A 27,097-nucleotide genomic window follows, 5' to 3' on the forward strand; every position below is an offset into this window, starting at 1 on the left:
GTGAGTGTGCTGGGCTGGAGAGAGGGATGCGAATGTGCTGGGCTGGAGAGAGGGATGCGAGTGTGCCGGGCTGGAGAGAGGGTTGTGAGTGTGCTGGGCTGGAGAGTGTGAAGTGAGTGCTGGGCTGGAGAGAGTGATGTGAGTGTGCTGGGCTCGAGAGGGTGATGCGAGTGTGCTGGACTGGAGAGAGCGGTGTGAGTGTGTGCTGGGCTGGAGAGGGTGATGTGAGTTTGCTAGGCTGGAGAGGGTGACGTGTGTGTGCTTGGCTGGAGAGGGTGACGTGTGTGTGCTGGGCTGGAGAGGGGGATGTGAATGTGCTGGGCTGGAGAGAGTGATGTGAGTGTGCTGGGCTGGAGAGGGTGATGTGAGTTTGCTGGGCTGGAGAGGGTGATGTGAGTGTACTGGACTAGAGAGAGTGATGTGAGTGCTGGGCTGGAGAAAGGGATGGGAGCGTGCTGGGCTGGAGAGAGGGATGAGAGTGTGCGGGGCAGGAGAGAGGAATGTGAGTGTGCTGGACTGGAGAGAGGGTTGTGAGTGTGCTGGGCTGGAGAGAGTGATGCGAGTGTGCTGGGCTGGAGAGAGGGATGAGAGTGTGCTGGGCTGGGGAGATGGATGTGAGTGTGCTGGGCTGGAGAGAGTGAAGTGAATGCTGGGCTGGAGAGAGTGATGCGAGTGTGCTGGGCTGGAGAGAGGGATGTGAGTGTGCTGGGCAGGAGAGAGGAATGCGAGTGTGCTGGACTGGAGAGAGGGTTGTGAGTGTGCTGGGCTGGAGAGAGGGATGTGAGTGTGCTGGGCTGGAGAGAGGGATGTGAGTGTGCTGGGCTGGAGAGGGTGATGTGAGTTTGCTGGACTGGAGAGAGGGATGTGAGTGTGCTGGGCTGGAGAGAGGGATGTGAGTGTGCTGGGCTGGAGAGAGTAAGTGAGTCCTGGGCTGGAGAGAGGGATGGGAGTGTGCTGGGCTGGAGAGAGTGAAGTCAGTCCTGGGCTGGAGAGAGTGAAGTGAGCGCTAGGCTGGAGAGAGTGATGTGAGTGTGCTGGGCTGCAGAGAGTGATGTGAGTGTGCTGGACTGGAGAGAGTGATGTGAGTGTGCTGGACTGGAGAGAGTGATATGAGTGTGCTGGGCTGGAGAGGGTGATGTGTGTGTGCTGGGCTGGAGAGTGTGATGTGAGTGTGCAGGGCTGGAGAGGGTAAAGCGAGTGTGTTGGGCTGGAGAGAGGGATGCGAGTGTGCTGGGCTCGAGAGAGTGAAGTGAGTCCTGGGCTGGAGAGAGGGATGTGAGTGTGCTGGGCTGGAGAGAGGGATGCGAGTGCGCACGGCTGGAGAGAGTGATGAGAGTGTGCTGGGCCGGAGAGAGTGATGTGAGTGTGCTGGGCTGGAGAAGGTGATGTGAGTTTGCTGGGCTGGAGAGAGTGATGTGAGTGTGCTGGGCTAGAGAGGGTGATGTGAGTGTGCTGGGCTGGAGAGGGTGATGTGAGTGTGCTGGGCTGGAGAGAGGGTTGTGAGTGTGCTGGGCTGGAGAAAGTGCTGTGAGTGTGCTGGCCTGCAGAGAGGGATGAGAGTGTGCTCGGCTGGAGAGAGGGATGTGAGTGTGCTGGGCTGGAGAGAGTAAGTGAGTCCTGGGCTGGAGAGAGGGATGGGAGTGTGCTGGGCTGGAGAGAGTGAAGTCAGTCCTGGGCTGGAGAGAGTGAAGTGAGCGCTAGGCTGGAGAGAGTGATGTGAGTGTGCTGGGCTGGAGAGAGGGATGTGAGTGTGCTGGGCAGGAGAGAGGAATGTGAGTGTGCTGGACTGGAGAGAGGGATGTGAGAGTGCTGGGCTGGAGAGAGTGAAGTGAGTGTGCTGGGCTGGAGAGAGGGTTGTGAGTGTGCTGGGCTGGAGAAAGTGCCGTGAGTGTGCTGGCCTGCAGAGAGGGATGTGAGTGTGCTGGGCTGGAGAGGGTGATGTGAGTGTGCTGGACTGGAGAGAGGGATGTGAGTGTGCTGGGCTGGAGAGAGGGATGTGAGTGTGCTGGGCTGGAGAGAGTGAAGTGAGTCCTGGGCTGGAGAGAGGGATGGGAGTGTGCTGGGCTGGAGAGGGTGCTGTGAGTTTACTGGGCTGGAGTGGGTGATGTGTGTGTGCTGGGCTGGAGAGTGTGATGTGAGTGTGCTGGGCTGGAGATGGTGATGTGAGTCCTGGGCTGGGGAGATGGATGTGAGTGTGCTGGGCTGGAGAGTGGAATGTGTGTGTGCTGGGCTGGAGAGATGGATGTGAGTGTGCTGGGCTGGAGAGAGGGATGTGAGTGTGCTGGGCTGGAGAGAGAGATGCGAATGTGCTGGGCTGGAGAGAGGGATGCGAGTGTGCCGGGCTGGAGAGAGGGATGCGAGTGTGCTGGCATGGAGAGGGTGATGTGAGTGTACTGGACTAGAGAGAGTGATGTGAGTGCTGGGCTGGAGAAAGGGATGGGAGCGTGCTGGGTTGGAGAGAGTGAAGTGAGTGCTGGGCTGGCGAGAGTGATGCGAGTGTGCTGGGCTGGAGAGAGTGATGCGAGTGTGCTGGGCTGGAGAGAGGGATGAGAGTGTGCTGGGCTGGAGAGAGGGATGAGAGTGTGCTGGGCTGGGGAGATGGATGTGAGTGTGCTGGGCTGGAGAGAGTGAAGTGAGTGCTGGGCTGGAGAGAGTGATGCGAGTGTGCTGGACTGGAGAGAGGGTTGTGAGTGTGCTGGGCTGGAGAAAGTGCCGTGAGTGTGCTGGACTGGAGAGAGGGATGTGAGTGTGCTGGGCTGGAGAGAGGGATGTGAGTGTGCTGGGCTGGAGAGAGGGATGTGAGTGTGCTGGGCTGGATAGGGTGATGTGAGTTTGCTGGACTGGAGAGAGGGATGTGAGTGTGCTGGGCTGGAGAGAGGGATGTGAGTGTGCTGGGCTGGAGAGAGTAAGTGAGCCCTGGGCTGGAGAGAGGGATGGGAGTGTGCTGGGCTGGAGAGAGTAAGTGAGTCCTGGGCTGGAGAGAGGGATGGGAGTGTGCTGGGCTGGAGAGAGTGAATTCAGTCCTGGACTGGAGAGAGTGAAGTGAGCGCTAGGCTGGAGAGAGTGATGTGAGTGTGCTGGGCTGGAGAGAGGGATGTGAGTGTGCTGGGCAGGAGAGAGGAATGTGAGTGTGATGGACTGGAGAGAGGGATGTGAGAGTGCTGGGCTGGAGAGAGTGAAGTGAGTGTGCTGGGCTGGAGAGAGGGTTGTGAGTGTGCTGGGCTGGAGAAAGTGCCGTGAGTGTGCTGGCCTGCAGAGAGGGATGTGAGTGTGCTGGGCTGGAGAGGGTGATGTGAGTGTGCTGGACTGGAGAGAGGGATGTGAGTGTGCTGGGCTGCAGAGAGGGATGTGAGTGTGCTGGGCTGGAGAGAGTGAAGTGAGTCCTGGGCTGGAGAGAGGGATGGGAGTGTGCTGGGCTGGAGAGGGTGCTGTGAGTTTACTGGGCTGGAGAGGGTGATGTGTGTGTGCTGGGCTGGAGAGTGTGATGTGAGTGTGCTGGGCTGGAGATGGTGATGTGAGTCCTGGGCTGGGGAGATGGATGTGAGTGTGCTGGGCTGGAGAGTGGAATGTGTGTGTGCTGGGCTGGAGAGATGGATGTGAGTGTGCTGGGCTGGAGAGAGGGATGTGAGTGTGCTGGGCTGGAGAGAGAGATGCGAATGTGCTGGGCTGGAGAGAGGGATGCGAGTGTGCCGGGCTGGAGAGAGGGTTGTGAGTGTGCTGGGCTGGAGAGTGTGAAGTGAGTGCTGGGCTGGAGAGAGTGATGTGAGTGTGCTGGGCTCGAGAGGGTGATGCGAGTGTGCTGGACTGGAGAGAGCGGTGTGAGTGTGTGCTGGGCTGGAGAGGGTGATGTGAGTTTGCTAGGCTGGAGAGGGTGACGTGTGTGTGCTTGGCTGGAGAGGGTGACGTGTGTGTGCTGGGCTGGAGAGGGGGATGTGAATGTGCTGGGCTGGAGAGAGTGATGTGAGTGTGCTGGGCTGGAGAGGGTGATGTGAGTTTGCTGGGCTGGAGAGAGGGATGGGAGTGTGCTGGGCTGGAGAGAGGGATGTGAGTGTGCTGGGCTGGAGAGAGGGATGCGAATGTGCTGGGCTGGAGAGAGGGATGCGAGTGTGCCGGGCTGGAGAGAGGGTTGTGAGTGTGCTGGGCTGGAGACTGTGAAGTGAGTGCTGGGCTGGAGAGAGTGATGTGAGTGTGCTGGGCTCGAGAGGGTGATGAGAGTGTGCTGGACTGGAGAGAGCGGTGTGAGTGTGTGCTGGGCTGGAGAGGGTGATGTGAGTTTGCTAGGCTGGAGAGGGTGACGTGTGTGTGCTTGGCTGGAGAGGGTGACGTGTGTGTGCTGGGCTGGAGAGGGGGATGTGAATGTGCTGGGCTGGAGAGAGTGATGTGAGTGTGCTGGGCTGGAGAGGGTGATGTGAGTTTGCTGGGCTGGAGAGGGTGATGTGAGTGTACTGGACTAGAGAGAGTGATGTGAGTGCTGGGCTGGAGAAAGGGATGGGAGCGTGCTGGGCTGGAGAGAGGGATGAGAGTGTGCGGGGCAGGAGAGAGGAATGTGAGTGTGCTGGACTGGAGAGAGGGTTGTGAGTGTGCTGGGTTGGAGAGAGTGATGCGAGTGTGCTGGGCTGGAGAGAGGGATGAGAGTGTGCTGGGCTGGGGAGATGGATGTGAGTGTGCTGGGCTGGAGAGAGTGAAGTGAATGCTGGGCTGGAGAGAGTGATGCGAGTGTGCTGGGCTGGAGAGAGGGATGTGAGTGTGATGGGCAGGAGAGAGGAATGTGAGTGTGCTGGACTGGAGAGAGGGTTGTGAGTGTGCTGGGCTGGAGAGAGGGATGTGAGTGTGCTGGGCTGGAGAGAGGGATGTGAGTGTGCTGGGCTGGAGAGGGTGATGTGAGTTTGCTGGACTGGAGAGAGGGATGTGAGTGTGCTGGGCTGGAGAGAGGGATGTGAGTGTGCTGGGCTGGAGAGAGTAAGTGAGTCCTGGGCTGGAGAGAGGGATGGGAGTGTGCTGGGCTGGAGAGAGTGAAGTCAGTCCTGGGCTGGAGAGAGTGAAGTGAGCGCTAGGCTGGAGAGAGTGATGTGAGTGTGCTGGGCTGCAGAGAGTGATGTGAGTGTGCTGGACTGGAGAGAGTGATGTGAGTGTGCTGGACTGGAGAGAGTGATATGAGTGTGCTGGGCTGGAGAGTGTGAAGTGAGTGCTGGGCTGGAGAGAGTGATGTGAGTGTGCTGGGCTCGAGAGGGTGATGCGAGTGTGCTGGACTGGAGAGAGCGGTGTGAGTGTGTGCTGGGCTGGAGAGGGTGATGTGAGTTTGCTAGGCTGGAGAGGGTGACGTGTGTGTGCTTGGCTGGAGAGGGTGACGTGTGTGTGCTGGGCTGGAGAGGGGGATGTGAATGTGCTGGGCTGGAGAGAGTGATGTGAGTGTGCTGGGCTGGAGAGGGTGATGTGAGTTTGCTGGGCTGGAGAGGGTGATGTGAGTGTACTGGACTAGAGAGAGTGATGTGAGTGCTGGGCTGGAGAAAGGGATGGGAGCGTGCTGGGCTGGAGAGAGGGATGAGAGTGTGCGGGGCAGGAGAGAGGAATGTGAGTGTGCTGGACTGGAGAGAGGGTTGTGAGTGTGCTGGGCTGGAGAGAGTGATGCGAGTGTGCTGGGCTGGAGAGAGGGATGAGAGTGTGCTGGGCTGGGGAGATGGATGTGAGTGTGCTGGGCTGGAGAGAGTGAAGTGAATGCTGGGCTGGAGAGAGTGATGCGAGTGTGCTGGGCTGGAGAGAGGGATGTGAGTGTGCTGGGCAGGAGAGAGGAATGCGAGTGTGCTGGACTGGAGAGAGGGTTGTGAGTGTGCTGGGCTGGAGAGAGGGATGTGAGTGTGCTGGGCTGGAGAGAGGGATGTGAGTGTGCTGGGCTGGAGAGGGTGATGTGAGTTTGCTGGACTGGAGAGAGGGATGTGAGTGTGCTGGGCTGGAGAGAGGGATGTGAGTGTGCTGGGCTGGAGAGAGTAAGTGAGTCCTGGGCTGGAGAGAGGGATGGGAGTGTGCTGGGCTGGAGAGAGTGAAGTCAGTCCTGGGCTGGAGAGAGTGAAGTGAGCGCTAGGCTGGAGAGAGTGATGTGAGTGTGCTGGGCTGCAGAGAGTGATGTGAGTGTGCTGGACTGGAGAGAGTGATGTGAGTGTGCTGGACTGGAGAGAGTGATATGAGTGTGCTGGGCTGGAGAGGGTGATGTGTGTGTGCTGGGCTGGAGAGTGTGATGTGAGTGTGCAGGGCTGGAGAGGGTAAAGCGAGTGTGTTGGGCTGGAGAGAGGGATGCGAGTGTGCTGGGCTCGAGAGAGTGAAGTGAGTCCTGGGCTGGAGAGAGGGATGTGAGTGTGCTGGGCTGGAGAGAGGGATGCGAGTGCGCACGGCTGGAGAGAGTGATGAGAGTGTGCTGGGCCGGAGAGAGTGATGTGAGTGTGCTGGGCTGGAGAAGGTGATGTGAGTTTGCTGGGCTGGAGAGAGTGATGTGAGTGTGCTGGGCTAGAGAGGGTGATGTGAGTGTGCTGGGCTGGAGAGGGTGATGTGAGTGTGCTGGGCTGGAGAGAGGGTTGTGAGTGTGCTGGGCTGGAGAAAGTGCTGTGAGTGTGCTGGCCTGCAGAGAGGGATGAGAGTGTGCTCGGCTGGAGAGAGGGATGTGAGTGTGCTGGGCTGGAGAGAGTAAGTGAGTCCTGGGCTGGAGAGAGGGATGGGAGTGTGCTGGGCTGGAGAGAGTGAAGTCAGTCCTGGGCTGGAGAGAGTGAAGTGAGCGCTAGGCTGGAGAGAGTGATGTGAGTGTGCTGGGCTGGAGAGAGGGATGTGAGTGTGCTGGGCAGGAGAGAGGAATGTGAGTGTGCTGGACTGGAGAGAGGGATGTGAGAGTGCTGGGCTGGAGAGAGTGAAGTGAGTGTGCTGGGCTGGAGAGAGGGTTGTGAGTGTGCTGGGCTGGAGAAAGTGCCGTGAGTGTGCTGGCCTGCAGAGAGGGATGTGAGTGTGCTGGGCTGGAGAGGGTGATGTGAGTGTGCTGGACTGGAGAGAGGGATGTGAGTGTGCTGGGCTGGAGAGAGGGATGTGAGTGTGCTGGGCTGGAGAGAGTGAAGTGAGTCCTGGGCTGGAGAGAGGGATGGGAGTGTGCTGGGCTGGAGAGGGTGCTGTGAGTTTACTGGGCTGGAGTGGGTGATGTGTGTGTGCTGGGCTGGAGAGTGTGATGTGAGTGTGCTGGGCTGGAGATGGTGATGTGAGTCCTGGGCTGGGGAGATGGATGTGAGTGTGCTGGGCTGGAGAGTGGAATGTGTGTGTGCTGGGCTGGAGAGATGGATGTGAGTGTGCTGGGCTGGAGAGAGGGATGTGAGTGTGCTGGGCTGGAGAGAGAGATGCGAATGTGCTGGGCTGGAGAGAGGGATGCGAGTGTGCCGGGCTGGAGAGAGGGATGCGAGTGTGCTGGCATGGAGAGGGTGATGTGAGTGTACTGGACTAGAGAGAGTGATGTGAGTGCTGGGCTGGAGAAAGGGATGGGAGCGTGCTGGGTTGGAGAGAGTGAAGTGAGTGCTGGGCTGGCGAGAGTGATGCGAGTGTGCTGGGCTGGAGAGAGTGATGCGAGTGTGCTGGGCTGGAGAGAGGGATGAGAGTGTGCTGGGCTGGAGAGAGGGATGAGAGTGTGCTGGGCTGGGGAGATGGATGTGAGTGTGCTGGGCTGGAGAGAGTGAAGTGAGTGCTGGGCTGGAGAGAGTGATGCGAGTGTGCTGGACTGGAGAGAGGGTTGTGAGTGTGCTGGGCTGGAGAAAGTGCCGTGAGTGTGCTGGACTAGAGAGAGGGATGTGAGTGTGCTGGGCTGGAGAGAGGGATGTGAGTGTGCTGGGCTGGAGAGAGGGATGTGAGTGTGCTGGGCTGGAGAGGGTGATGTGAGTTTGCTGGACTGGAGAGAGGGATGTGAGTGTGCTGGGCTGGAGAGAGGGATGTGAGTGTGCTGGGCTGGAGAGAGTAAGTGAGCCCTGGGCTGGAGAGAGGGATGGGAGTGTGCTGGGCTGGAGAGAGTGAAGTGAGTGCTGGGCTGGAGAGAGTGATGCGAGTGTGCTGGACTGGAGAGAGGGTTGTGAGTGTGCTGGGCTGGGGAGATGGATGTGAGTGTGCTGGGCTGGAGAGAGTGAAGTGAGTGCTGGGCTGGAGAGAGTGATGCGAGTGTGCTGGACTGGAGAGAGGGTTGTGAGTGTGCTGGGCTGGAGAAAGTGCCGTGAGTGTGCTGGACTAGAGAGAGGGATGTGAGTGTGCTGGGCTGGAGAGAGGGATGTGAGTGTGCTGGGCTGGAGAGAGGGATGTGAGTGTGCTGGGCTGGAGAGGGTGATGTGAGTTTGCTGGACTGGAGAGAGGGATGTGAGTGTGCTGGGCTGGAGAGAGGGATGTGAGTGTGCTGGGCTGGAGAGAGTAAGTGAGTCCTGGGCTGGAGAGAGGGATGGGAGTGTGCTGGGCTGGAGAGAGTGAAGTCAGTCCTGGACTGGAGAGAGTGAAGTGAGCGCTAGGCTGGAGAGAGTGATGTGAGTGTGCTGGGCTGGAGAGAGGGATGTGAGTGTGCTGGGCAGGAGAGAGGAATGTGAGTGTGATGGACTGGAGAGAGGGATGTGAGAGTGCTGGGCTGGAGAGAGTGAAGTGAGTGTGCTGGGCTGGAGAGAGGGTTGTGAGTGTGCTGGGCTGGAGAAAGTGCCGTGAGTGTGCTGGCCTGCAGAGAGGGATGTGAGTGTGCTGGGCTGGAGAGGGTGATGTGAGTGTGCTGGACTGGAGAGAGGGATGTGAGTGTGCTGGGCTGCAGAGAGGGATGTGAGTGTGCTGGGCTGGAGAGAGTGAAGTGAGTCCTGGGCTGGAGAGAGGGATGGGAGTGTGCTGGGCTGGAGAGGGTGCTGTGAGTTTACTGGGCTGGAGAGGGTGATGTGTGTGTGCTGGGCTGGAGAGTGTGATGTGAGTGTGCTGGGCTGGAGATGGTGATGTGAGTCCTGGGCTGGGGAGATGGATGTGAGTGTGCTGGGCTGGAGAGTGGAATGTGTGTGTGCTGGGCTGGAGAGATGGATGTGAGTGTGCTGGGCTGGAGAGAGGGATGTGAGTGTGCTGGGCTGGAGAGAGAGATGCGAATGTGCTGGGCTGGAGAGAGGGATGCGAGTGTGCCGGGCTGGAGAGAGGGTTGTGAGTGTGCTGGGCTGGAGAGTGTGAAGTGAGTGCTGGGCTGGAGAGAGTGATGTGAGTGTGCTGGGCTCGAGAGGGTGATGCGAGTGTGCTGGACTGGAGAGAGCGGTGTGAGTGTGTGCTGGGCTGGAGAGGGTGATGTGAGTTTGCTAGGCTGGAGAGGGTGACGTGTGTGTGCTTGGCTGGAGAGGGTGACGTGTGTGTGCTGGGCTGGAGAGGGGGATGTGAATGTGCTGGGCTGGAGAGAGTGATGTGAGTGTGCTGGGCTGGATAGGGTGATGTGAGTTTGCTGGGCTGGAGAGAGGGATGGGAGTGTGCTGGGCTGGAGAGAGGGATGTGAGTGTGCTGGGCTGGAGAGAGGGATGCGAATGTGCTGGGCTGGAGAGAGGGATGCGAGTGTGCCGGGCTGGAGAGAGGGTTGTGAGTGTGCTGGGCTGGAGACTGTGAAGTGAGTGCTGGGCTGGAGAGAGTGATGTGAGTGTGCTGGGCTCGAGAGGGTGATGAGAGTGTGCTGGACTGGAGAGAGCGGTGTGAGTGTGTGCTGGGCTGGAGAGGGTGATGTGAGTTTGCTAGGCTGGAGAGGGTGACGTGTGTGTGCTTGGCTGGAGAGGGTGACGTGTGTGTGCTGGGCTGGAGAGGGGGATGTGAATGTGCTGGGCTGGAGAGAGTGATGTGAGTGTGCTGGGCTGGAGAGGGTGATGTGAGTTTGCTGGGCTGGAGAGGGTGATGTGAGTGTACTGGACTAGAGAGAGTGATGTGAGTGCTGGGCTGGAGAAAGGGATGGGAGCGTGCTGGGCTGGAGAGAGGGATGAGAGTGTGCGGGGCAGGAGAGAGGAATGTGAGTGTGCTGGACTGGAGAGAGGGTTGTGAGTGTGCTGGGCTGGAGAGAGTGATGCGAGTGTGCTGGGCTGGAGAGAGGGATGAGAGTGTGCTGGGCTGGGGAGATGGATGTGAGTGTGCTGGGCTGGAGAGAGTGAAGTGAATGCTGGGCTGGAGAGAGTGATGCGAGTGTGCTGGGCTGGAGAGAGGGATGTGAGTGTGATGGGCAGGAGAGAGGAATGTGAGTGTGCTGGACTGGAGAGAGGGTTGTGAGTGTGCTGGGCTGGAGAGAGGGATGTGAGTGTGCTGGGCTGGAGAGAGGGATGTGAGTGTGCTGGGCTGGAGAGGGTGATGTGAGTTTGCTGGACTGGAGAGAGGGATGTGAGTGTGCTGGGCTGGAGAGAGGGATGTGAGTGTGCTGGGCTGGAGAGAGTAAGTGAGTCCTGGGCTGGAGAGAGGGATGGGAGTGTGCTGGGCTGGAGAGAGTGAAGTCAGTCCTGGGCTGGAGAGAGTGAAGTGAGCGCTAGGCTGGAGAGAGTGATGTGAGTGTGCTGGGCTGCAGAGAGTGATGTGAGTGTGCTGGACTGGAGAGAGTGATGTGAGTGTGCTGGACTGGAGAGAGTGATATGAGTGTGCTGGGCTGGAGAGGGTGATGTGTGTGTGCTGGGCTGGAGAGTGTGATGTGAGTGTGCAGGGCTGGAGAGGGTAAAGCGAGTGTGTTGGGCTGGAGAGAGGGATGCGAGTGTGCTGGGCTCGAGAGAGTGAAGTGAGTCCTGGGCTGGAGAGAGGGATGTGAGTGTGCTGGGCTGGAGAGAGGGATGCGAGTGCGCACGGCTGGAGAGAGTGATGAGAGTGTGCTGGGCCGGAGAGAGTGATGTGAGTGTGCTGGGCTAGAGAGGGTGATGTGAGTGTGCTGGGCTGGAGAGGGTGATGTGAGTGTGCTGGGCTGGAGAGAGGGTTGTGAGTGTGCTGGGCTGGAGAAAGTGCTGTGAGTGTGCTGGCCTGCAGAGAGGGATGAGAGTGTGCTCGGCTGGAGAGAGGGATGTGAGTGTGCTGGGCTGGAGAGAGTAAGTGAGTCCTGGGCTGGAGAGAGGGATGGGAGTGTGCTGGGCTGGAGAGAGTGAAGTCAGTCCTGGGCTGGAGAGAGTGAAGTGAGCGCTAGGCTGGAGAGAGTGATGTGAGTGTGCTGGGCTGGAGAGAGGGATGTGAGTGTGCTGGGCAGGAGAGAGGAATGTGAGTGTGCTGGACTGGAGAGAGGGATGTGAGAGTGCTGGGCTGGAGAGAGTGAAGTGAGTGTGCTGGGCTGGAGAGAGGGTTGTGAGTGTGCTGGGCTGGAGAAAGTGCCGTGAGTGTGCTGGCCTGCAGAGAGGGATGTGAGTGTGCTGGGCTGGAGAGGGTGATGTGAGTGTGCTGGACTGGAGAGAGGGATGTGAGTGTGCTGGGCTGGAGAGAGGGATGTGAGTGTGCTGGGCTGGAGAGAGTGAAGTGAGTCCTGGGCTGGAGAGAGGGATGGGAGTGTGCTGGGCTGGAGAGGGAGCTGTGAGTTTACTGGGCTGGAGTGGGTGATGTGTGTGTGCTGGGCTGGAGAGTGTGATGTGAGTGTGCTGGGCTGGAGATGGTGATGTGAGTCCTGGGCTGGGGAGATGGATGTGAGTGTGCTGGGCTGGAGAGTGGAATGTGTGTGTGCTGGGCTGGAGAGATGGATGTGAGTGTGCTGGGCTGGAGAGAGGGATGTGAGTGTGCTGGGCTGGAGAGAGAGATGCGAATGTGCTGGGCTGGAGAGAGGGATGCGAGTGTGCCGGGCTGGAGAGAGGGATGCGAGTGTGCTGGCATGGAGAGGGTGATGTGAGTGTACTGGACTAGAGAGAGTGATGTGAGTGCTGGGCTGGAGAAAGGGATGGGAGCGTGCTGGGTTGGAGAGAGTGAAGTGAGTGCTGGGCTGGAGAGAGTGATGCGAGTGTGCTGGGCTGGAGAGAGTGATGCGAGTGTGCTGGGCTGGAGAGAGGGATGAGAGTGTGCTGGGCTGGAGAGAGGGATGAGAGTGTGCTGGGCTGGAGAGAGGGATGAGAGTGTGCTGGGCTGGGGAGATGGATGTGAGTGTGCTGGGCTGGAGAGAGTGAAGTGAGTGCTGGGCTGGAGAGAGTGATGCGAGTGTGCTGGACTGGAGAGAGGGTTGTGAGTGTGCTGGGCTGGAGAAAGTGCCGTGAGTGTGCTGGACTGGAGAGAGGGATGTGAGTGTGCTGGGCTGGAGAGAGGGATGTGAGTGTGTTGGGCTGGAGAGAGGGATGTGAGTGTGCTGGGCTGGAGAGGGTGATGTGAGTTTGCTGGACTGGAGAGAGGGATGTGAGTGTGCTGGGCTGGAGAGAGGGATGTGAGTGTGCTGGGCTGGAGAGAGTAAGTGAGCCCTGGGCTGGAGAGAGGGATGGGAGTGTGCTGGGCTGGAGAGAGTAAGTGAGTCCTGGGCTGGAGAGAGGGATGGGAGTGTGCTGGGCTGGAGAGAGTGAAGTCAGTCCTGGACTGGAGAGAGTGAAGTGAGCGCTAGGCTGGAGAGAGTGATGTGAGTGTGCTGGGCTGGAGAGAGGGATGTGAGTGTGCTGGGCAGGAGAGAGGAATGTGAGTGTGCTGGACTGGAGAGAGGGATGTGAGAGTGCTGGGCTGGAGAGAGTGAAGTGAGTGTGCTGGGCTGGAGAGAGGGTTGTGAGTGTGCTGGGCTGGAGAAAGTGCCATGAGTGTGCTGGCCTGCAGAGAGGGATGTGAGTGTGCTGGGCTGGAGAGGGTGATGTGAGTGTGCTGGACTGGAGAGAGGGATGTGAGTGTGCTGGGCTGGAGAGAGGGATGTGAGTGTGCTGGGCTGGAGAGAGTGAAGTGAGTCCTGGGCTGGAGAGAGGGATGGGAGTGTGCTGGGCTGGAGAGGGTGCTGTGAGTTTACTGGGCTGGAGAGGGTGATGTGTGTGTGCTGGGCTGGAGAGGGTGATGTGTGTGTGCTGGGCTGGAGATGGTGATGTGAGTCCTGGGCTGGGGAGATGGATGTGAGTGTGCTGGGCTGGAGAGTGGAATGTGTGTGTGCTGGGCTGGAGAGATGGATGTGAGTGTGCTGGGCTGGAGAGAGGGATGTGAGTGTGCTGGGCTGGAGAGAGAGATGCGAATGTGCTGGGCTGGAGAGAGGGATGCGAGTGTGCCGGGCTGGAGAGAGGGATGCGAGTGTGCTGGCATGGAGAGGGTGATGTGAGTGTACTGGACTAGAGAGAGTGATGTGAGTGCTGGGCTGGAGAAAGGGATGGGAGCGTGCTGGGCTGGAGAGAGGGATGAGAGTGTGCTGGGCTGGAGAGAGTGAAGTGAGTGCTGGGCTGGAGAGAGTGATGCGAGTGTGCTGGGCTGGAGAGAGTGATGCGAGTGTGCTGGGCTGGAGAGAGGGATGAGAGTGTGCTGGGCTGGGGAGATGGATGTGAGTGTGCTGGGCTGGAGAGAGTGAAGTGAGTGCTGGGCTGGAGAGAGTGATGCGAGTGTGCTGGACTGGAGAGAGGGTTGTGAGTGTGCTGGGCTGGAGAAAGTGCCGTGAGTGTGCTGGACTGGAGAGAGGGATGCGAGTGTGCTGGGCTGGAGAGAGGGATGTGAGTGTGCTGGGCTGGAGAGAGGGATGTGAGTGTGCTGGGCTGGAGATGGTGATGTGAGTTTGCTGGACTGGAGAGAGGGATGTGAGTGTGCTGGGCTGGAGAGAGGGATGTGAGTGTGCTGGGCTGGAGAGAGTAAGTGAGTCCTGGGCTGGAGAGAGGGATGGGAGTGTGCTGGGCTGGAGAGAGTGAAGTCAGTCCTGGGCTGGAGAGAGTGAAGTGAGCGCTAGGCTGGAGAGAGTGATGTGAGTGTGCTGGGCTGGAGAGAGTGATGTGAGTGTGCTGGACTGGAGAGAGTGATGTGAGTGTGCTGGACTGGAGAGAGGGATGTGTGTGTGCTGGGCTGGAGAGTGTGCAGGGCTGGAGAGGGTAAAGCGAGTGTGTTGGGCTGGAGAGAGGGATGCGAGTGTGCTGGGCTCGAGAGAGTGAAGTGAGTCCTGGGCTGGAGAGAGGGATGTGAGTGTGCTGGGCTGGAGAGAGGGATGCGAGTGCGCACGGCTGGAGAGAGTGATGAGAGTGTGCTGGGCCGGAGAGAGTGATGAGTGTGCTGGGCTGGAGAAGGTGATGTGAGTTTGCTGGGCTGGAGAGAGTGATGTGAGTGTGCTGGGCTAGAGAGGGTGATGTGAGTGTGCTGGGCTGGAGAGGGTGATGTGAGTGTGCTGGGCTGGAGAGGGTGATGTGAGTGTGCTGGGCTGGAGAGAGGGTTGTGAGTGTGCTGGGCTGGAGAAAGTGCTGTGAGTGTGCTGGCCTGCAGAGAGGGATGAGAGTGTGCTCGGCTGGAGAGAGGGATGTGAGTTTGCTGGACTGGAGTGAGTGATGTGAGTGCGCTGGGCGGGAGAGGGTGATCGGAGTGTACGGCTGGAGAGAGTGATGTGAGTGTGCAGGGCTAGAGAGGGTGATGTGAGTGTGCTGGGCTGGAGAGATGGATGGGAGTGTGCTGGACTGGAGAGAGGGATGGGAGTGCGGTCGACTGGAGAGAGTGATGTGAGTGTGCTGGAATGGAGAGAGTGATGTGAGTGTGCTGGGCTGGAGAGAGGGATGTGAGTGTGCTGGGCTCGAGTTGGTGATGCGAGTGTGCTGGGCTCGAGTTGGTGATGCGAGTGTGATGGGCTGGAGAGAGCGGTCTGAGTATGCTGCGCTGGAGAGAGTGATGTGAGTGTGCTGGGCTGGAGAGAGGGTTGTGAGTGTGCAGGGCTGGAGAGAGTGGTGAGTGTGTGCTGGGCTGGACAGAGTGATGTGAGTGTGCTGGGCTGGGGAGAGTGGTGTGAGTGTGCAGGGCTGGAGAGGGTGATTTGAGTGTGCTGGGCTGGAAAGAGTGATGTGAGTGTGCGGGGCTGGAGAGAGTGATGCGAGTGTGCTGGACTGGAGAGAGTGATGTGAGTGTGCGGGGCAGGAGAGAGGAATGTGAGTGTGCTGGACTGGAGAGAGGGTTGTGAGTGTGCTGGGCTGGAGAGAGTGATGCGAGTGTGCTGGGCTGGAGAGAGGGATGAGAGTGTGCTGGGCTGGGGAGATGGATGTGAGTGTGCTGGGCTGGAGAGAGTGAAGTGAATGCTGGGCTGGAGAGAGTGATGCGAGTGTGCTGGGCTGGAGAGAGGGATGTGAGTGTGCTGGGCAGGAGAGAGGAATGTGAGTGTGCTGGACTGGAGAGAGGGTTGTGAGTGTGCTGGGCTGGAGAGAGGGATGTGAGTGTGCTGGGCTGGAGAGAGGGATGTGAGTGTGCTGGGCTGGAGAGAGTGAAGTGAGTCCTGGGCTGGAACGAGGGATGTGAGTGTGCTGGGCTGAAAAGGGTGATGTGAGTGTGCTGGGCTGGAGAGAGTGGTGAGTGTGTGCTGGGCTGGAGAGAGGGATGAGAGTGCGCTGGGCTGGAGAGAGTGATGTGAGTGTGCTGGGCTGGAGAGGGTGATGAGAGTGTGCTGGGCTGGAGACGGTGATGTGAGTGTGCTGGGCTGGAGAGGGTGATGTGAGTTTGCTGGACTGGAGAGATGGATGGGAGTGTGCTGGACTGGAGAGAGGGATGTGAGTGTACTGGGCTGGAGAGAGGGATGTGAGTGTGCTGGGCTGGAGAGGGTGATGAGAGTGTGCTGGGCTGGAGACGGTGATGTGAGTGTGCTGGGCTGGAGAGGGTGATGTGAGTTTGCTGGACTGGAGAGATGGATGGGAGTGTGCTGGGCTGGAGAGAGGGATGTGAATGTGCTGGGCTGGAGAGAGGGTTGTGAGTGTGCTGGGCTGGAGAGTGTGAAGTGAGTGCTGGGCTGGAGAGAGTGATGTGAGTGTGCTGGGCTCGAGAGGGTGATGCGAGTGTGCTGGACTGGAGAGAGCGGTGTGAGTGTGTGCTGGGCTGGAGAGGGTGATGTGAGTTTGCTAGGCTGGAGAGGGTGACGTGTGTGTGCTTGGCTGGAGAGGGTGACGTGTATGTGCTGGGCTGGAGAGGGGGATGTGAATGTGCTGGGCTGGAGAGAGTGATGTGAGTGTGCTGGGCTGGAGAGGGTGATGTGAGTTTGCTGGGCTGGAGAGAGGGATGGGAGTGTGCTGGGCTGGAGAGAGGGATGTGAGTGTGCTGGGCTGGAGAGAGGGATGCGAATGTGCTGGGCTGGAGAGAGGGATGCGAGTGTGCCGGGCTGGAGAGAGGGTTGTGAGTGTGCTGGGCTGGAGAGTGTGAAGTGAGTGCTGGGCTGGAGAGAGTGATGTGAGTGTGCTGGGCTCGAGAGGGTGATGCGAGTGTGCTGGACTGGAGAGAGCGGTGTGAGTGTGTGCTGGGCTGGAGAGGGTGATGTGAGTTTGCTAGGCTGGAGAGGGTGACGTGTGTGTGCTTGGCTGGAGAGGGTGACGTGTGTGTGCTGGGCTGGAGAGGGGGATGTGAATGTGCTGGGCTGGAGAGAGTGATGTGAGTGTGCTGGGCTGGAGAGGGTGATGTGAGTTTGCTGGGCTGGTGAGGGTGATGTGAGTGTACTGGACTAGAGAGAGTGATGTGAGTGCTGGGCTGGAGAAAGGGATGGGAGCGTGCTGGGCTGGAGAGAGGGATGAGAGTGTGCTGGGCTGGGGAGATGGATGTGAGTGTGCTGGGCTGGAGAGAGTGAAGTGAGTGCTGGGCTGGAGAGAGTGATGCGAGTGTGCTGGGCTGGAGAGAGGGATGAGAGTGTGCTGGGCTGGGGAGATGGATGTGAGTGTGCTGGGCTGGAGAGAGTGAAGTGAATGCTGGGCTGGAGAGAGTGATGCGAGTGTGCTGGACTGGAGAGAGTGATGTGAGTGTGCGGGGCAGGAGAGAGGAATGTGAGTGTGCTGGACTGGAGAGAGGGTTGTGAGTGTGCTGGGCTGGAGAGAGTGATGCGAGTGTGCTGGGCTGGAGAGAGGGATGAGAGTGTGCTGGGCTGGGGAGATGGATGTGAGTGTGCTGGGCTGGAGAGAGTGAAGTGAATGCTGGGCTGGAGAGAGTGATGCGAGTGTGCTGGGCTGGAGAGAGGGATGTGAGTGTGCTGGGCAGGAGAGAGGAATGTGAGTGTGCTGGACTGGAGAGAGGGTTGTGAGTGTGCTGGGCTGGAGAGAGGGATGTGAGTGTGCTGGGCTGGAGAGAGGGATGTGAGTGTGCTGGGCTGGAGAGGGTGATGTGAGTTTGCTGGACTGGAGAGAGGGATGTGAGTGTGCTGGGCTGGAGAGAGGGATGTGAGTGTGCTGGGCTGGAGAGAGTAAGTGAGTCCTGGGCTGGAGAGAGGGATGGGAGTGTGCTGGGCTGGAGAGAGTGAAGTCAGTCCTGGGCTGGAGAGAGTGAAGTGAGCGCTAGGCTGGAGAGAGTGATGTGAGTGTGCTGGGCTGCAGAGAGTGATGTGAGTGTGCTGGACTGGAGAGAGTGATGTGAGTGTGCTGGACTGGAGAGAGTGATATGAGTGTGCTGGGCTGGAGAGGGTGATGTGTGTGTGCTGGGCTGGAGAGTGTGATGTGAGTGTGCAGGGCTGGAGAGGGTAAAGCGAGTGTGTTGGGCTGGAGAGAGGGATGCGAGTGTGCTGGGCTCGAGAGAGTGAAGTGAGTCCTGGGCTGGAGAGAGGGATGTGAGTGTGCTGGGCTGGAGAGAGGGATGCGAGTGCGCACGGCTGGAGAGAGTGATGAGAGTGTGCTGGGCCGGAGAGAGTGATGTGAGTGTGCTGGGCTGGAGAAGGTGATGTGAGTTTGCTGGGCTGGAGAGAGTGATGTGAGTGTGCTGGGCTAGAGAGGGTGATGTGAGTGTGCTGGGCTGGAGAGGGTGATGTGAGTGTGCTGGGCTGGAGAGAGGGTTGTGAGTGTGCTGGGCTGGAGAAAGTGCTGTGAGTGTGCTGGCCTGCAGAGAGGGATGAGAGTGTGCTCGGCTGGAGAGAGGGATGTGAGTTTGCTGGACTGGAGTGAGTGATGTGAGTGCGCTGGGCGGGAGAGGGTGATCGGAGTGTACGGCTGGAGAGAGTGATGTGAGTGTGCAGGGCTAGAGAGGGTGATGTGAGTGTGCTGGGCTGGAGAGATGGATGGGAGTGTGCTGGACTGGAGAGAGGGATGGGAGTGCGGTCGACCAGAGAGAGTGATGTGAGTGTGCTGGGCTGGAGAGAGGGATGTGAGTGTTCTGGGCTGGAGAGAGGGATGTGAATGTGCTGGGCTGGAGAGAGGGATGTGAGTGTGCTGGGCTGAAGAGAGGGATGTGAATGTGCTGGGCTGGAGAGAGGGATGTGAGTGTGCTGAGCTGGAGAGAGTGAAGTGAGTCCTGGGCTGGAGAGAGTGAAGTGAGTGCTGGGCTGGAGAGAGTGATGTGAGTGTGCTGGGCTGGAGAGCGTGATGTGAGTTTACTGGGCTGGAGAGAGGGATGGGAGTGTGCTGGAATGGAGAGAGTGATGGGAGTGTGCTGGACTGGAGAGAGGGATGCGAGTGTGCTGGAGAGAGGGATGTGAGTGTGCTGGGCTGGAGAGAGGGATGTGAGTGCTGGGCTGGAGAGAGGGATATGAGTGCGGTCGACTAGAGAGAGTGATGTGAGTGTGCTGGGCTGGAGAGAGGGATGTGAGTGTGCTGGGTTGGAGAGAGTGAAGTGAGTCCTGGGCTGGAGAGAGTGAAGTGAGTGCTGGGTTGGAGAGAGGGATGCGAGTGTGCTGGGCTCGAGAGGGTGATGCGAGTTTGCTAGGCTGGAGAGGGTGACGTGTGTGTGCTGGGCTGGAGAGGGTGACGTGTGTGTGCTGGGCTGGAGAGGGTGACGTGTGTGTGCTGGGCTGGAGAGGGGAATGTGAGTGTGCTGGGCTGGAGAGGGTGATGTGTGTGTGCTGGGCTGGACAGGGTGATGTGTGCGCGCTGGGCTGGAGAGAGGGATGTGAGTGCGCTGGGCTGGAGAGATGGATGAGAGTGTGCTGGGCTGGAGAGAGGGATGTGAGTGTGCTGGGCTGGAGAGGGTGATGTGTGTGCGCTGGGCTGGAGAGAGGGATGTGAGTGTGCTGGGCTGGAGAGAGGGATGCGAGTGTGCTGGCCTGGAGAGAGGGATGTGAGTGTGCTGGGCTGGAGAGAGGGATGCGAGTGTGCTGGGCTGGAGAGAGGGATGCGAGTGTGCTGGGCTGGAGAGAGGGATGTGAGTGTGCTGGGCTGGAGAGGGTGATGTGAGTGTGCTGGGCTGGAGAGGTTGATGTGAGTGTGCTGGGCTGGAGAGAGTGATGTGAGTGTGCTGGGCTGGGGAGATGGATGTGAGTGTGCTGGGCTGGAGAGAGTGAAGTGAGTGCTGGGCTGGAGAGAGTGATGCGAGTGTGCTGGGCTGGAGAGAGGGATGAGAGTGTGCTGGGCTGGAGAGATGGATGTGAGTGTGCTGGGCTGGAGAGAGTGAAGTGAGTGTGCTGGGCTGGAGAGAGGGTTACATAGAACATAGAACATAGAACAATACAGCGCAGTACAGGCCCTTCGGCCCACGATGTTGCATCGAAACAAAAGCCATCTAACCTTCACTATGCCATTATCATCCATATGTTTATCCAATAAACTTTTAAATGCCCTCAATGTTGGCGAGTTCACTACTGTAGCAGGTAGGGCATTCCACGGTCTCACTACTCTTTGCGTAAAGAACCTACCTCTGACCTCTGTCCTATATCTATTACCCCTCAGTTTAAAGTTATGTCCCCTCGTGCCAGCCATATCCATCCGCGGGAGAAGGCTCTCACTGTCCACCCTATCCAACCCCCTGATCATTTTGTATGCCTCTATTAAGTCTCCTCTTAACCTTCTTCTCTCCAACGAAAACAACTTCAAGTCCGTCAGCCTTTCCTCATAAGATTTTCCCTCCATACCAGGCAACATCCTGGTAAATCTCCTCTGCACCCGCTCCAAAGCCTCCACGTCCTTCCTATAATGCGGTGACCAGAACTGTACGCAATACTCCAAATGCGGCCGGACCAGAGTTCTGTACAGCTGCAACATGACCTCCCGACTCCGGAACTCAATCCCTCTACCAATAAAGGCCAACACTCCATCGGCCTTCTTCACAACCCTATCATCCTGGGTGGCAACTTTCAGGGATCTATGTACATGGACACCTAGATCCCTCTGCTCATCCACACTTTCAAGAACTTTACCATTAGCCAAATATTCCGCATTCCTGTTATTCCTTCCAAAGTGAATCACCTCACACTTCTCTACATTAAACTCCATTTGCCACCTCTCAGCCCAGCTCTGCAGCTTATCTATATCCCTCTGTAACCTGCTACATCCTTCCACACTATCGACAACACCACCGACTTTAGTATCGTCTGCAAATTTACTCACCCACCCTTCTGCGCCTTCCTCTAGGTCATTGATAAAAATGACAAACAGCAACGGCCCCAGAACAGATCCTTGTGGTACTCCACTTGTGACTGTACTCCATTCTGAACATTTCCCATCAACCACCACCCTCTGTCTTCTTTCAGCTAGCCAATTTCTGATCCACATCTCTAAATCACCCTCAATCCCCAGCCTCCGTATTTTTTGCAATAGCCTACCGTGGGGAACCTTATCAAACGCTTTGCTGAAATCCATATACACCACATCAACTGCTCTACCCTCGTCTACCTGTTCAGTCACCTTCTCAAAGAACTCAATAAGGTTTGTGAGGCATGACCTACCCTTCACAAAGCCATGCTGACTATCCCTGATCATAGTATTCCTATCTAGATGATTATAAATCTTGTCCCTTATAATCCCCTCCAAGACTTTACCCACTACAGACGTGAGGCTCACCGGTCTATAGTTGCCGGGGTTGTCTCTGCTCCCCTTTTTGAACAAAGGGACCACATTTGCTGTCCTCCAGTCCTCTGGCACTATTCCTGTAGCCAATGATGACATAAAAATCAAAGCCAAAGGTCCAGCAATCTCTTCCCTGGCCTCCCATAGAATCCTAGGATAAATCCCATCAGGTCCCAGGGATTTATCTATTTTCAGCCAGTCCAGAATTGCCAACACCTCTTCCCTACGTACCTCAATGCCATCTATTCTAATAGCCTGGGTCTCAGCATTCTCCTCCACAACATTATCTTTTTCCTGAGTGAACACTGACGAAAAATATTCATTTAGTATCTCGCCTATCTCTTCAGACTCCACACACAATTTCCCATCCCTGTCCTTGACTGGTCCTACTCTTTCCCTAGTCATTCGCTTATTCCTGACATACCTATAGAAAGCTTTTGGGTTTTCCTTGATCCTTCCTGCCAAATACTTCTCATGTCCCCTCCTTGCTCGTCTTAGCTCTCTCTTTAGATCATTCCTCGCTACTTTGTAACTATCCATCGCCCCAACCGAAACTTCACACTTCATCTTCACATAGGCCTTCTTCTTCCTCTTAACAAGAGATTCCACTTCCTTGGTAAACCACGGTTCCCTCGCTCGACGCCTTCCTCCCTGTCTGACCGGTACATACTTATCAAGAACACGCAGTAGCTGATCCTTGAACAAGCCCCACTTATCCAGTGTGCCCAACACTTGCAGCCTACTTCTCCACCTTATCCCCCCCAAGTCACGTCTAATGGCATCATAATTGCCCTTCCCCCAGCTATAACTCTTGCCCAGCGGTGTATACTTATCCCTTTCCATCATTAACGTAAACGTCACCGAATTGTGGTCACTGTCCCCAAAGTGCTCTCCTACCTCCAAATCCAACACCTGGCCTGGTTCATTACCCAAAACCAAATCCAACGTGGCCTCGTCTCTTGTTGTGAGTGTGCTGAGCTGGAGAAAGTGCCGTGAGTGTGCTGGCCTGCAGAGAGGGATGTGAGTGTGCTGGGCTGGAGAGGGTGATGTGAGTGTGCTGGACTGGAGAGATGGATGTGAGTGTGCTGGGCTGGAGAGAGGGATGTGAGTGTGCTGGGCTGGAGAGAGTGAAGTGAGTCCTGGGCTGGAGAGAGGGATGGGAGTGTGCTGGGCTGGAGAGAGTGAAGTCAGTCCTGGGCTGGAGAGAGTGAAGTGAGCGCTGGGCTGGAGAGAGTGATGTGAGTGTGCTGGGCTGGAGAGGGTGATGTGAGTTTACTGGGCTGGAGAGGGTGATGTGTGTGTGCTGGGCTGGAGAGTGTGATGTGAGTGTGCTGGGCTGGAGATGGTGATGTGAGTCCTGGGCTGGGGAGATGGATGTGAGTGTGCTGGGCTGGAGAGTGGAATGTGTGTGTGCTGGGCTGGAGAGATGGATGTGAGTGTGCAGGGCTGGAGAGAGGGATGCGAGTGTGCTGGGCTCGAGAGAGTGAAGTGAGTCCTGGGCTGGAGAGAGGGTTGTGAGTGTGTTGGGCTGGAGAGAGGGATGTGAGTGTGCTGGGCTGGAGAGAGTGATGCGAGTGTGCTGGGCCGGAGAGAGTGATGAGTGTGCTGGGCTGGAGGAGGTGATGTGAGTGTGCTGGGCTGGAGAGAGTGATGTGAGTGTGCTGGGCTGGAGAGGGTGATGTGAGTGTTCTGGGCTGGAGAGGGTGATGTGAGTGTGCTGAGCTGGAGAGAGGGTTGTGAGTGTGCTGGGCTGGAGAAAGTGCTGTGAGTGTGCTGGCCTGCAGAGAGGGATGAGAGTGTGCTGGGCTGGAGAGAGGGATGTGAGTTTGCTGGGCAGGAGAGGGTGATCTGAGTGTACGGCTGGAGAGAGTGATGTGAGTGTGCTGGGTTAGAGAGGGTGATGTGAGTGTGCTGGGCTGGAGAGGGTGATTGCAGTGTGCTGGACTGGAGAGAGGGATGTGAGTGCGGTCGACTAGAGAGAGTGATGTGAGTGTGCTGGGCTGGAGAGAGGGATGTGAATGTGCTGGGCTGGAGAGAGTGGTGAGTGTGTTCTGGGCTGGAGAGAGGGATGTGAGTGCGCTGGGCTGGAGAGAGTGATGTGAGTGTGCTGTGCTGGAAAGAGTGAAGTGAGTGCTGGGCCGGAGAGAGTGATGTGAGTTTGCTGGGCTGGAGAGGGTGAAGTGTGTGTGCTGGGCTGGAGAGAGGGATGTGAATGTGCTGGGCTGGAGAGGATGATGCGTGTGTGCTGGGCTGGCGAGAGGGATGCGAGTGTGCTGGGCAGGAGAGAGTGGTGAGTGTGTGCTGGGTTGGAGAGGGTGCTGTGAGTGTGCTGGGCTGGAGAGAGGGATGTGAGTGTGCTGGGCTGGAGAGAGGGATGCGAGTGTGCTGGGCTGGAGAGAGTGAAGTGAGTGCTGGGCTGGAGAGAGGGATGCGAGTGTGCTGGGCTGGAGAGAGGGATGTGAGTGTGCTGGGCTGGAGAGAGGGATGTGAGTGTGCTGGGCTGGAGAGAGGGATGCGACTGTGCTGGGCAGGAGAGAGGGATGCGAGTGTGGTGGGTTGGAGAGGGTGCTGTGAGTGTGCTGGGCTGGAGAGAGTGAAGTGAGTGCTGGGCTGGAGAGAGGGTTGCGAGTGTGCTGGGCTGGAGAGAGTGAAGTGAGTGCTGGGCTGGAGAGAGGGATGCGAGTGTGCTGGGCTGGAGAGAGGGATGTGAGTGTGCTGGGCTGGAGAGAGGGATGTGAGTGTGCTGGGCTGGAGAGAGGGATGCGAGTGTGCTGGGCTGTGAGTGTGCTGGACTGGAGAGAGGGATGTGAGTGTGCTGGACTGGAGAGGGTGAACTGAGTGTACTGGGCTGGAGAGAGGGCTGTGAGTGTGCTGGACTGGAGAGAGGGATGTGAGTGTGCTGGGCTGGAGGGAGGGATGTGAGTGTGCTGGGCTGGAGACAGTGATGTGAGTGTGCTGGGCAGGAGAGGGTGATGTGAGTTTTCTTTTTTTTTATAAATATTTTATTGAAAATTTTTGGTCAACCAACACAGCACATTGTGCATCCTTTACACAATATTATAACAACACAAATAACAATGACCTATTTTATAAACAAAAAATGAATAAATAATAAATAACAAAAATGAAAACTAGCCCTAATTGGCAACTGCCTTGTCACAAGTAACACTCTCCAAAAATATAATTTAACAGTCCAATATATAATTATCTGTAGCAACGACCTATAGATATTATACAGTATATATTAACAACCCTGAGAGTCCTTCTGGTTCCTCCTCCCTCCTCCCCCCCCCCCCCCCCCCCAACCCCCCCCACCCCCCCCCCCCCCCCCCCCCCGATCCTGGGCTGCTGCTGCTGCCTTCTTTTTTCCATTCCGTCTATCTTTCTGCGAGGTATTCTTATCGGGGACCCCCCCCAAGGCTCCAGTCTTTCCCCTATGCCGTCTCCACTGTCCCCAAATCTTCAGTGTAGCCACCACCACCGGGCTTGTGGGGTAGTTCCTCGGTGAGAACGGCAATGGGTCTGTCACCATAGCCTGTAGGCTAGTCCCCCTACAGGACGCCCTCTCGAATCTCTTCCACGCCGCTCCCTCCTCCTCTCCCGTCCACTTACTCACCATTGAAATATTAGCGGCCCAATAATACTCACTTAGGCTCGGTAGTGCCAGCACCCCCCTATCCCTGCTACGCTGTAAAAATCCCTTCCTCACTCTCGGGGTCTTCCCGGCCCACACAAAACCCATGATGCTCTTTTCAATCCTTTTAAAAATGCCTTCGTGATCACCACCGGGAGGCACTGAAACACAAAGAGGAATCTCGGGAGGACCACCATCTTAACCGCCTGCACCCTCCCTGCCAGTGACAGGGATACCATATCCCATCTCTTGGAATCCTCCTCCATTTGTTCCACCAACCGCGTTAAATTTAACCTATGCAATGTGCCCCAATTCTTGGCTATCTGGATCCCCAGGTAACGAAAGTCCCTTGTTACCTTCCTCAACGGTAGGTCCTCTATTTCTCTACTCTGCTCCCCTGGATGCACCACAAACAACTCACTTTTCCCCATGTTCAATTTATACCCTGAAAAATCCCCAAACTCCCCAAGTATCCGCATTATTTCTGGCATCCCCTCCGCCGGGTCTGCCACGTATAGTAGCAAATCGTCCGCATACAAAGATACCCGGTGTTCTTCTCCTCCTCTAAGGACTCCCCTCCACTTCTTGGAACCCCTCAACGCTATCGCCAGGGGCTCAATCGCCAGTGCAAACAATAATGGGGACAGAGGGCATCCCTGCCTTGTCCCTCTATGGAGCGGAAAATTTGCAGATCCCCGTCCATTCGTGACCACGCTCGCCATTGGGGCCCTATACAACAGCTGCACCCATCTATCATACCCCTCTCCAAAACCAAATCTCCTCAACACCTCCCACAAATAATCCCACTCCACTCTATCAAATGCTTTCTCGGCATCCATCGCCACTACTATCTCCGTTTCCCCCTCTGGTGGGGTCATCATCATTACCCCTAACAACCTCCGTATATTCGTGTTCAGCTTCACAAACCCAGTTTGGTCCTCGTGGACCACCCCCGGGACACATTCCTCTATTCTCATTGCCATTACCTTGGCCAGGACCTTGGCATCTACATTTAGGAGGGAAATAGGTCTATCGGACCCGCATTGTAGCGGGTCCTTTTCCTTCTTTAAGAGAAGCGATATCGTTGCTTCAGACATAGTCGGGGGCAGTTGTCCCCTTTCCTTTGCCTCATTAAAGGTCCTCGTCAGTACCGGGGCGAGCAAGTCCACATATTTTCTGTAGAATTCGACTAGGAATCCATCCGGTCCCAGGGCCTTTCCCGCCTGCATGCTCCTGATTCCTTTCACCACTTCTTCTACCTCAATCTGTGCTCCCAGTCCCACCCTTTCCTGCTCTTCCACCTTGGGAAATTCCAGCCGATCCAAGAAGCCCATCATTCTCTCCCTCCCATCCGGGGGTTGAGCTTCATATAATTTTTTATAAAATGTCTTGAACACTCCATTCACTCTCTCCGCTCCCCGCTCCATCTCTCCTTCCTCATCCCTCACTCCCCCTATTTCCCTCGCTGCTCCCCTTTTCCTCAATTGGTGTGCCAGCAACCTGCTCGCCTTCTCCCCATATTCGTACTGTACACCCTGTGCCTTCCTCCATTGTGCCTCTGCAGTGCCTGTAGTCAGCAAGTCAAATTCTACATGTAGCCTTTGCCTTTCCCTGTACAGTCCCTCCTCCGGTGCTTCCGCATATTGTCTGTCCACCCTCAAAAGTTCTTGCAGCAACCGCTCCCGTTCCTTACTTTCCTGCTTCCCTTTATGTGCCCTTATTGATATCAGCTCCCCTCTAACCACCGCCTTCAACGCCTCCCAGACCACTCCCACCTGGACCTCCCCATTATCATTGAGTTCCAAGTACTTTTCAATGCACCCCCTCACCCTTAGACACACCATCTGCCATTAGTCCCATGTCCATTCTCCAGGGTGGGCGCCCTCCTGTTTCCTCCCCTATCTCCAAGTCCACCCAGTGTGGAGCGTGATCCGAAATGGCTATAGCCGTATACTCCGTTCCCCTCACCTTCGGGATCAATGCCCTTCCCAGCACAAAAAAGTCTATTCGCGAGTAGACTTTATGGACATAGGAGAAAAACGAGAACTCCTTACTCCTAGGTCTGCTAAATCTCCACAGGTCTACACCACCCATCTGCTCCATAAAATCTTTCAGTACCTTGGCTGCTGCCGGCCTCCTCCCAGTCCTGGACTTCGACCTATCCAGCCCTGGTTCCAACACCGTATTAAAATCTCCCCACATTATCAGCTTTCCCATCTCTAGGTCCGGAATGCGTCCTAGCATCCGCCTCATAAAATTGGCATCATCCCAGTTCGGGGCATATACGTTTACCAAAACCACCGTCTCCCCCTGTAGTTTGCCACTCACCATCACGTATCTGCCCCCGTTATCCGCCACTATAGTCTTTGCCTCGAACATTACCCGCTTCCCCACTAATATAGCCACCCCCCTGTTTTTCGCATCTAGCCCCGAATGGAACACCTGCCCCACCCATCCTTTGCGTAGCCTAATCTGGTCTATCAGTTTCAGGTGCGATTCCTGTAACATAACCACATCTGCCTTAAGTTTCTTAAGGTGTGCGAGTACCCGTGCCCTCTTTATCGGCCCGTTCAGCCCTCTCACGTTCCACGTGATCAGCCGGGTTGGGGGGCTTCCTACCCCCCCCCATGTCGATTAGCCATCACCTTTTTCCAGCTCCTCA

At 57.0% G+C, this 27,097-nt stretch overlaps 1 protein-coding gene across 1 annotated transcript in view; it reads right to left on the reverse strand.

Moving 5' to 3' along the window:
* The window catches only part of asrgl1 (asparaginase and isoaspartyl peptidase 1), a 540,016-nt gene that overhangs the window by 498,269 nt on the left and 14,650 nt on the right, over positions 1-27,097 (reverse strand). The gene's annotated exons all lie outside the window — the stretch shown is intronic.

This window comes from Scyliorhinus torazame, chromosome 4 (genome assembly GCF_047496885.1).
Source record: "Scyliorhinus torazame isolate Kashiwa2021f chromosome 4, sScyTor2.1, whole genome shotgun sequence".
NCBI classification, from domain to species: domain Eukaryota; kingdom Metazoa; phylum Chordata; class Chondrichthyes; order Carcharhiniformes; family Scyliorhinidae; genus Scyliorhinus; species Scyliorhinus torazame.